Below are 9,046 nucleotides of genomic sequence, written 5' to 3'. Positions count from 1 at the left end.
CATTGGCAATAATTTTCAGCTTCTCTCTGGCCACAGGAGAGGGGTCAGAAAACTGCAGGACAACCGATGTCTTACCATTATTTTAAGGAGGAGCAAGGGATATGCCAGGAAACTCCAAGCCAATCAATATAATTACAAGAAGAAATTCTGAGGGACAGAATTAATCTGAATTTGGAATGGCAAGGAGTAATCAAGAACATTCAGCATGGTTCTGTTAAGGGGTGGTCATGTCTGAACAACTTGATTGAATTTGTGAAGAGGTAACCATGTGTGTCGTCTGCTTGGACTTCAGCAAGTCTTTTAATAAGATTCCTCATGTGAGACTGGGATAGCGAAGGTAAAAGCCCATGAAGTCTTGAGAAAGTTGACTAATTGGATCCAGAATTGGCGGATTGGCAGGAAGCAGAGGCTGATGGTCAAGGGCTAGTTTGTGACTGGAATCAGTGGGTTTCAGTCGGGAACAGTGCTCGGGCCTTTGCTGTTTGTGTTATAGAAAACAATTAGGTTTGAATGGAGGAGGATTTATGAGTAAGTCTGCGGATGATACAAAAATTGGTGGGGTGCTAAATGGTGAGGAAGATAGCCTTAGATAACAGGACGGCATAGGCGTGCTGGTGAGATGGGTTGATCAGAGTCAAATTGAATTCAATCTGGGTAACTGGGAGGTGATGTACTTGGGCAGGGCAAACAAGGCAAGGGAGTACATGATGACCAATTAGGATTGTGGCAAATACTGAGAATCAGAGGGACCTTGGAATGTGCATTCACTAGTCTCTTAAGGTGACAAGACAGGGAGATAAGTACTTAAAAAAGCATATGGGATACTTGTCTTTATTAGCTGAAGTATAGAGTTTAAGAGCAGGGAGGTAATGCTGGGACTGTATACAATGTTGGTTAGGCCCCAGCTATAGAACTGTTTGCAATTCTCAAATGCACATTATAGTGGGGAGGTGACTGCACTGGAGAGGATGCAGAAGAGATTTTCCAGGAAGATTTCTGGGTTAGAGAGTTTGGACAGATTGAGGTGGCTTTCCTTGGACCAGAGGAGATTGAGAGTGGACATGATTGAGATGTATTGAATTGTAAGGGACATAGATGGGGTAGACAGGAAGTAACTTTTCCCCTTGATGGAGGGATCAATAACCAAGGGGCATAGATTTAAGGTAAGGGGCAGGAAGTTCAGAGATGTGGGGAAAAGCTTCTTCATCTGGAGGGTGTTGAGAATCTGAAACTAACAGCCTGAGGCAGAAACCCTCATGACGTTTAGGACGTGTTTTGATGTACACATCTGAACCATGGAATAAAAGGCAAACAGTCAAGGACTGGAAAATAGGAATCACAAGGTGGTTGTTTTGACAAACACAACCTCAATGGGATGAAGGGCCTGTTTTCGGTGCTGTAGACCTCTGTAACTCACCAGTGACATCATCCATAATGGAGGCTAATCCAAATTTGAACATTTCGCCGCTGACTCACTCATCCCATCAGCGAGAAATTTAAATGTCTGCATCTCTGGATGGCCTGCTCCACTGGTGGGGAAAAGCTGCTTTCAGTGCCATGGAGGGCATGCAGATAGAAGCTCATCCTGGGGTCAAACATGATGCTGAAGTTGCAGATAATGTTCCTTAAGGACAGACAACTACCATGTATGGAATTGATATTGAAGACATGGAGATTGCAGTGGGGCTGGAAGATGTCAATCACTGAGAAAGACAAATGTAATACATTACAAATGCTGCAATCTGAAACCAGGCAGGACAAAAAGAAGGCAGCAGACTGTTAATGTTATGTTTTCCTTCATTCTTTCACTGGGAAGTGGGTTTCACCGTCAAAGCAAGCAATTGTTGCCAAACTATAGCTATCTGTAATTAACTGACCAACAACTCTAATCGTCCCTGAATTGAATGGCTTGCTCAACCAATTCAGACAGTGGTTAAAAATGCACAAACACCACTGTGTGTCTGGAGTCATGTGTAGGCCAGACCAGGTAAGGGTGGCAGATTTTCCTCCCCAAAGGACCAATGTGGTTTTGTAACAATTGATTATAGCCACCATGGTCTCTATTCCTGCTGATAAATTTTAATATTCTCAATTAATTAGCTAAATTTAAATTCCATCATCTGTCATGGTAGGATTTGAACCAATATCATTAATGTCACCTTCTAGGTTGCTAATCACTCTTCCCCAGAATGTTTAGTGCTTCACCGGAAATAATTTGAGGTATAACAGGTTTAAAAGAATTCACTGACAACAAAAATAGGGTGCTATGGACCAGACCAAACACCCTCAAAGTATATTCAGAAGATCGCCTAGACCCTAACTTCTTTTTTATTTTAAAGATACATGCCAGGCGTAGCGGTCTGGCTGCAATTTGATTGGTCAAACTAACACTTTTGAAACAAAACACACTTTATTCATATACCACATTAAAATACAACAAAAGAAAGAAGAAATTGGAATAACTTAACTCTTTTGGAAAACTTAACAAAATAACAGATTATTTAACAATTAACTATTCCAATATAGTATTATGAGTTGAGAGTGTCGTGCTGGAAAAGCACAGCAGGTCAGGCAGCATTCAAGGAGCAGGAGAATTGACGTTTCAGGCATAAGCTCTTCATCAGGAATACATAGTAATATCGTACTCGTATAGTAGACAATATAGCAATATCCCATTGACACACCCTTGGCAAAGGACAAGTCAGTAAAATAGATTGTCTCACCGGCAATTCTCCAATCCAGAAGGAAAACCATCAACATTCTGAGAGAGAGAGAGAGAGAGAGAAGCAGCGACAGACATGCCAGAACCCAGCTTCACAACTCCAGCAAAAATTACTGAAAAGCTAAAATTAAAAGTCCTGACTCTGGGGGAGTTTGATCCCCACCCATTCAGGCTGTTTCGATTGTTCAACCTTGACAAAAAAAGCCAAGTCCTCAGAAGCTGTTTACTGTATTAGATTCAAATAGACAGCTCATCACTTCTGTCTTAAAATCACTCTTCAAACAAAAGGTCAAAATACACATCTTAAAGCCCCAGTACATCACTGTAGAATGGAGAAGAATGAAAGGGAAGGTGCATGATAGATTGAAAGAGGGGAGATTAAATGGCAGACGTGATGATGGCTTAACGCATGAAATCAATTTAAAAACAAAATATCTTTGAGTCATTGAATATTTACAGTACACAAGGGGATTCAGCTCATTTGTGACAGCTCTCTGCAAGAACAATTTAGCCCCTCTCATTTCCCTGGTCTTTCTGTGGCTCTGAAGTCCATTTATCTCCATTTATAATGCAGTTTCTTTTCTGAAGCTCTGATTAGAGCACAAAACATACGGCCTCTGATAAGGCCGTAAGAGCTGCCAGAGAACATGGTGGGGGATGGTACAGTTACAACATTTAAAAGCCATCTGGATGGGTATGTGAATAGGAAGGGCACAGAGAGATATGGGCCAAGTGCTGTGATATAGGACTAGATTAATTTAGGATATCTGGTCAGCACGGATAAGTTGGACTGAAGAGTCTGTTTCTGTGCTGTCCATCTCTATGACTCTAATTTAAACATCTGTGAGAAAGGGTTGTGGTGGTTTCCTAACTGCAAGTGTAGTTTCAAATAAGGGGCAGAGGCAGTTGAAAAAATAGCAGCACTTGGCAATAAATGTACTGGTCTGACTAGAATTACAGTCTGAGAAACACATGACGAATGGGACCAGTGGGTTTCAATTACAACTTTCTCTCGTTTTTCGATCTGGGCATTGACTTCCTGCACTATCCTGAGGGGCACAAATGGGCTGTGCTGAAAGTGTGGACTGGATTCCACAACTGGATCCTGCCTTAATGATCCAGACCTGATATTTTGAACCACTTTCAGGAAAGTTGAAAAGCCGGAGGTTCCTCAATTAATGTGACGTTGGGCAGAACAAGGATTGATTCTCCAAGTCTCAGGGCAGCCTGAATACTGAGGTGATGGTAACGAGGTAAAATGGAACAGGTCATCGGAAGAATGAAGCGGGGCTTTATTTTGGGATCAGGATAGATCGGGTTTCGGTCCCGGAAAGGGAGGGCCCAGACAGAAAGGCAGTGGGTCCTGTTACACAGACATAACTAACAGTAACAAGCTGTGCAAATGGATGACACTGTCTCAAACTATTTTAATCAAACATATTAATCATTGGAAACCTGCGCCCCTCTTCTAAGTGATTAAAGACTTAACAGTAATGTCTGCAAATGTGTTGCTGGTCAAAGCACAGCAGGTTAGGCAGCATCTCAGGAATAGAGAATTCGACGTTTCGAGCATAAGCCCTTCATCAGGAATAAGAGAGAGAGCCAAGCAGGCTGAGATAAAAGGTAGGGAGGAGGGACTAGGGGGAGGGGCGATGGAGGTGGGATAGGTGGAAGGAGGTCAAGGTGAGGGTGATAGGCCGGAGTGGGGTGGGGGCGGAGAGGTCAGGAAGAGGATTGCAGGTTAGGAGGGCGGTGCTGAGTTGAGGGAACCGACTGAGACAAGGTGGGGGGAGGGGAAATGAGGAAGCTGGAGAAATCTGAATTCATCCTGGTTGGGTCCAAATTTTGTTGGTTGGAATGTAGTTCGGAGTCCGTGTGGGATCAGTCGGTTCCTTAGGCAGGTGCTGAGGAAGGAGATGTGGCTGTGGTAACGAGTCTGTTTGAGAACGTGGCTGAAGAGCTTCTGTGCAGAGGAGATGACCTGGGGGTGCAGTGAGAGAGAGACTCACTGAAATCCTTGTAGAGGGAGGAAGAGAGCTTCTTCAAGGAAGGCATCCTTGTAAGAGGATTCGCAGTAGGTTAAAATCTTCGAGTCAAAAAATGAGGTCTGCAGATGCTGGAGATCACAGCTGCAAATGTGTTGCTGGTCAAAGCACAGTCTGCAGATGCTGGAGATCACAGAGTAATGTCGGCTTGTTCAATGCATCACAACAGTTGTATGACACTTTGATCTTCGACTATAAATTCTGTGTCCTAGGTATTCTGCCCAACTAGCTTACGGAATAAGGAGGTGCTCTGGAACCTTGTTTTTCAAATAAACCTGTTCGACTATAACCTGGTATTCTGTGTGATTTTCAACGTTCTCCACCTCAGTCCAACACCTTTGGAGTGCCATGGTGGCTCAGTGGTTAGCACTGACGGTAAAAACAATGACTGCAGATGCTGGAAACCAGATTTTGGATTAGTGGTGCTGGAAGACCACAGCAGTTCAAGCAGCATCCGAGGAGCAGCGAAATCGACGTTTCGGGCAAAAGCCCTTCATCAGGAATAAAGGCAGAGAGCCTGAAGCGTGGAGAGATAAGTTAGAGGAGGGTAGGGTAGGGAGGAAGTAGCATAGACTACAATAGGTGAGTGGGGGAGGGGATGAAGGTGATAGGTCAGGGAGGAGGGTGGAGTGGATAGGTGGAAAAGAAGGTAGGCAGGTAGGACAGGTCATGGGGACAGTGCTGAGCTGGAAGTTTGGAACTAAGGTGAGGTGGGGGAAGGGGAAATGAGGAAACTGTTGAAGTCCACATTGATGCCCTGGGGTTGAAGTGTTCCGAGGCGGAAGATGAGGCATTCTTCCTTCAGGCGTCTGGTGGCGAGGGAGCGGCGGTGTAGGAGGCTCAGGACCTCCATGTCCTCGGCAGAGTGGGAGGGGAGTTGAAATGTTGGGCCACAGGGCGGTGTGGTTTATTGGTGCAGGTGTCCTGGAGATGTTCCCTAAAGCGCTCTGCTAGGAGGCATCCAGTCTCCCCAATGTAGAGGAGACCGCATCAGGAGCAATGGATGCAATAAATGATATTAGTGGATGTGTTAGCACTGATGCCTCACAACGCCAGAAACCGAGGTTCGGTTCCGGCCTCGGGTGACTGTCGGTTGGGGTTCGCACATTCTCCTGTGACTGTGCAGGTTTCCTCTGGTTGTTCTGGCTTTTATTGGTAGAGGAATTGAGTTCCGGAGTCCTGAGGTCATGTTGCAGTTGTATAAGACTCTGGTGCGGCCGCATCTGGAGTATTGTGTGCAGTTTTGGTCGCCATACTATAGGAAGGATGTGGAGGCACTGGAACGGGTGCAGAGGAGGTTTACCAGGATGTTGCCTGGTATGGTAGGAAGATCATATGAGGAAAGGCTGAGGCACTTGGGGCTGTTTTCATTGGAGAAAAGAAGGTTTAGGGGTGACTTGATAGAGGTGTACAAGATGGTTAGGGGTTTAGATAGGGTTGACCATGAGAACCTTTTTCCACGTATGGAGTCAGCTATTACGAGGGGGCATAGCTTTAAGTTAAGGGGTGGTAGGTATAGGACAGATGTTAGGGGTAGATTCTTTACTCAGAGAATCGTGAGTTCATGGAATGCCCTGCCAGTAGCAGTGGTGGACTCTCCTTCTTTATGGGTATTTAAACAGGCATTGGATAGACATATGTAGGATAGTGGGCTAGTGTAGGTTAGGTGGGCTTGGATCGGCGCAACATTGAGGGCCGAAGGGCCTGTACTGCTCTGTATTTTTCTATGTTCACACAATCCAAAGATGTGCAGGTTAGGTGAATTGGCCATGCTGAATTGCTCGTAGTGTTCAGGGATGTGTAAGTTAGGTGCATTAGCCTGGGATAAACGTAGAGTAATGGGAATTTGTTTGGCTGGGATACTCTTTGGAAGGACGGTGTTGGGTTGAAGGGCCTGTTTCTACACAGCAGGGATTCTATGGAACCCCGGCACCCCCACATCAAACTATTAGGTGAATCTCCCTGACTGGCCAGAACAAGAGAAGTTTCTAGGCAACCATCAAAAAGACCATGAGACGTGGGAGCAGCAATAGATCATTCAGCCCGTCGGGTTTGCTCAGCATTTAGGGAGATGTTGGCTGATCCGATAATCCTGAACTCCACTTTCCTGCCTTTGGCCCATGACCCTTGATTCTCTCACTGATTAATAATCTGTCTGTCTCAGCCTTGAATATCCTGAATGTCCAGCCTAAAGAGCATTCTCTGAGTGGCATGGCTCAATGGTTAGCAGTGCTGCCTCACAGCGCCAGGAACTGGATTTGATTCTACCCTTGGGTGACTGTCTGTGTGGAGTTTGCACGTTTTCCGTGTCTGCGTGGGTTTCTTCTGAGTGCTCTGGATTCCTCCCACAGACGAAGATGTGCAGGCTCAGTGGATTGGCCATGCTGAAAAGGGCGATTCAGGCTGGGTGAGTTAGCCACGGGAAATGCAGGGTTACAGGGATAGGGTCAGAGGATGGGTCTGGGTGGGATATTCTTTGGAAGGTCAGCGTGGACTGGAAAGCCTGCTTCTACACTGGAGGGATTCCAGAATTCACAAATGAACACACATGAAAGGCCCATTTATGTCTATTCTGTGGTTTCTGTTGGTAAGTAAATCTTTTATTGATGCCGAGATAACCCCCTACACCAGGAGTTTCTCTTTTGTGCAATACCCGTTGACACGATGCATTATCAAATACCTTCGAGGAAGCTCAGTCTGTTGTACCCACTCATCCCTCTTTATTTACAGCATGAGGCCTCTTAAAAAAAAACTCCAACAAAATGGATAAACAGGATTTCCCTTTCACATTTTGCCTTGGTCTGATTACTTTGATTTTTTCTGAGTCCACCTTATAGCATTTTCAATAACAGCTTCCAACAATATCCCCTGAATAACTGGTCAGTTGGCTGACTTGTAGTTTCCCACTTTCTGCCTCCCTTCTTTTGAAGAACTTACTATTTTCAAACCTGATGGAACCTTCTCTGAAAGAGGGGAATCATAGGAAATTGAAACTCCAATACATTAACTATCTCACTCAGCCCTGCTTTTCAGACTGAAGGGTAAATTCTATCAGCGCCTCAGGACTGCATCAATGGTACTGAGGTGGAGATGGTCGAGAGCATTAAGTTCTTGGGAATGATGGTCACCAACAATCTGTCCTGGTCCACACACATCAACACAGCGGTGAAGAAAGGGCAGGGATATCTCTACTTCCTCGGATGCTAAAGAAATTCAGCGTGTCCACAAGGAGTAAATAAGGCTTCTCAGCTTTTACAGATGTACCATAGAAAGTATCTTATCTGGATACAAGTGTGTGATATGGCAACTGTTATTCCCAAAACCACAAGAAGCTGCAGAGAGTCATGAACACAGCCCAGGCCATCACATAAACCAGTTTTCCATCCATTGACTCTTTGTGACTTCACGTTGCCTTGACAAAGTAACCAACATCAAAGACCCGCTTGATCCCCAGATACACTCTCTTCCACCCTCTTCCAGCAGACAGAAGGGACAAACATTTGAATACATCTACAAGTAGATTCAAGGACAATTTCTTCCCTGCTGTTATCAGACTTCTGAATGGACTTCTCAAATGTTAATTCTGATCTCTCTGCACCTTCTCTGTGGTAATAACAGTGTATTCTGCACTCTGCTCTGCTAACCTGGTGCACTTTATATGGTGTGGTCTGTCTGTGCAGCATGTAAAACAACACTTTTCACTCTATCGCAGTCCCTGTCACAACAATAAATCAAACTCAAACTTCTCAGTCTGCAGCTCCAATTCCAGCTGACAAGCTGCCTGGCTCTGTGTGTGCACCAGACTGTAAGGCCAGACAGCAGGATAGGGAGCTTTAAAGTGGGGCTGAGGGGGGACAGTGCTGAAAGGGCAGGGTGAGGCAGGGATGCTGTGAGCATCCAGGGAGGTGCAGAGTGAGTTAGCACTGAGAGAGCTGGGAAATAGTCCTGAGGGAGCCTGGACCAATCCACGAGCTGGGTGCCTGTCTCTGTGAGCATAGTATCATGGCAGCAGCATTCCAATGATAGTTACCGGTGTGACCCAAAGGACAACGTTAAAGTGCAGACACATACTGTAAGTGGATGGGAGCTGTGCCATGATGGTGTGGACAGGCTGGCACATGTTGAATGCCAATGTCTTTGGTAGCGGGATGTATGCAGCTGCTGCCTGGGAGTGCGCGCTGAGATGTTGGTGTAGACAGGCAGGAGGCTGGAAGAACACAGCAAGCCAGGCAGCACCAGGAGGTGGAGATGTTAACTTTTCGGTTGTAATCCTTCTTCA

Source organism: Hemiscyllium ocellatum, chromosome 35 (assembly GCF_020745735.1).
Source record: "Hemiscyllium ocellatum isolate sHemOce1 chromosome 35, sHemOce1.pat.X.cur, whole genome shotgun sequence".
In the NCBI taxonomy this organism is placed as follows: domain Eukaryota; kingdom Metazoa; phylum Chordata; class Chondrichthyes; order Orectolobiformes; family Hemiscylliidae; genus Hemiscyllium; species Hemiscyllium ocellatum.
The sequence above is the reverse complement of the archived record's forward strand: the minus strand, read 5'-3'. Positions refer to the sequence as shown.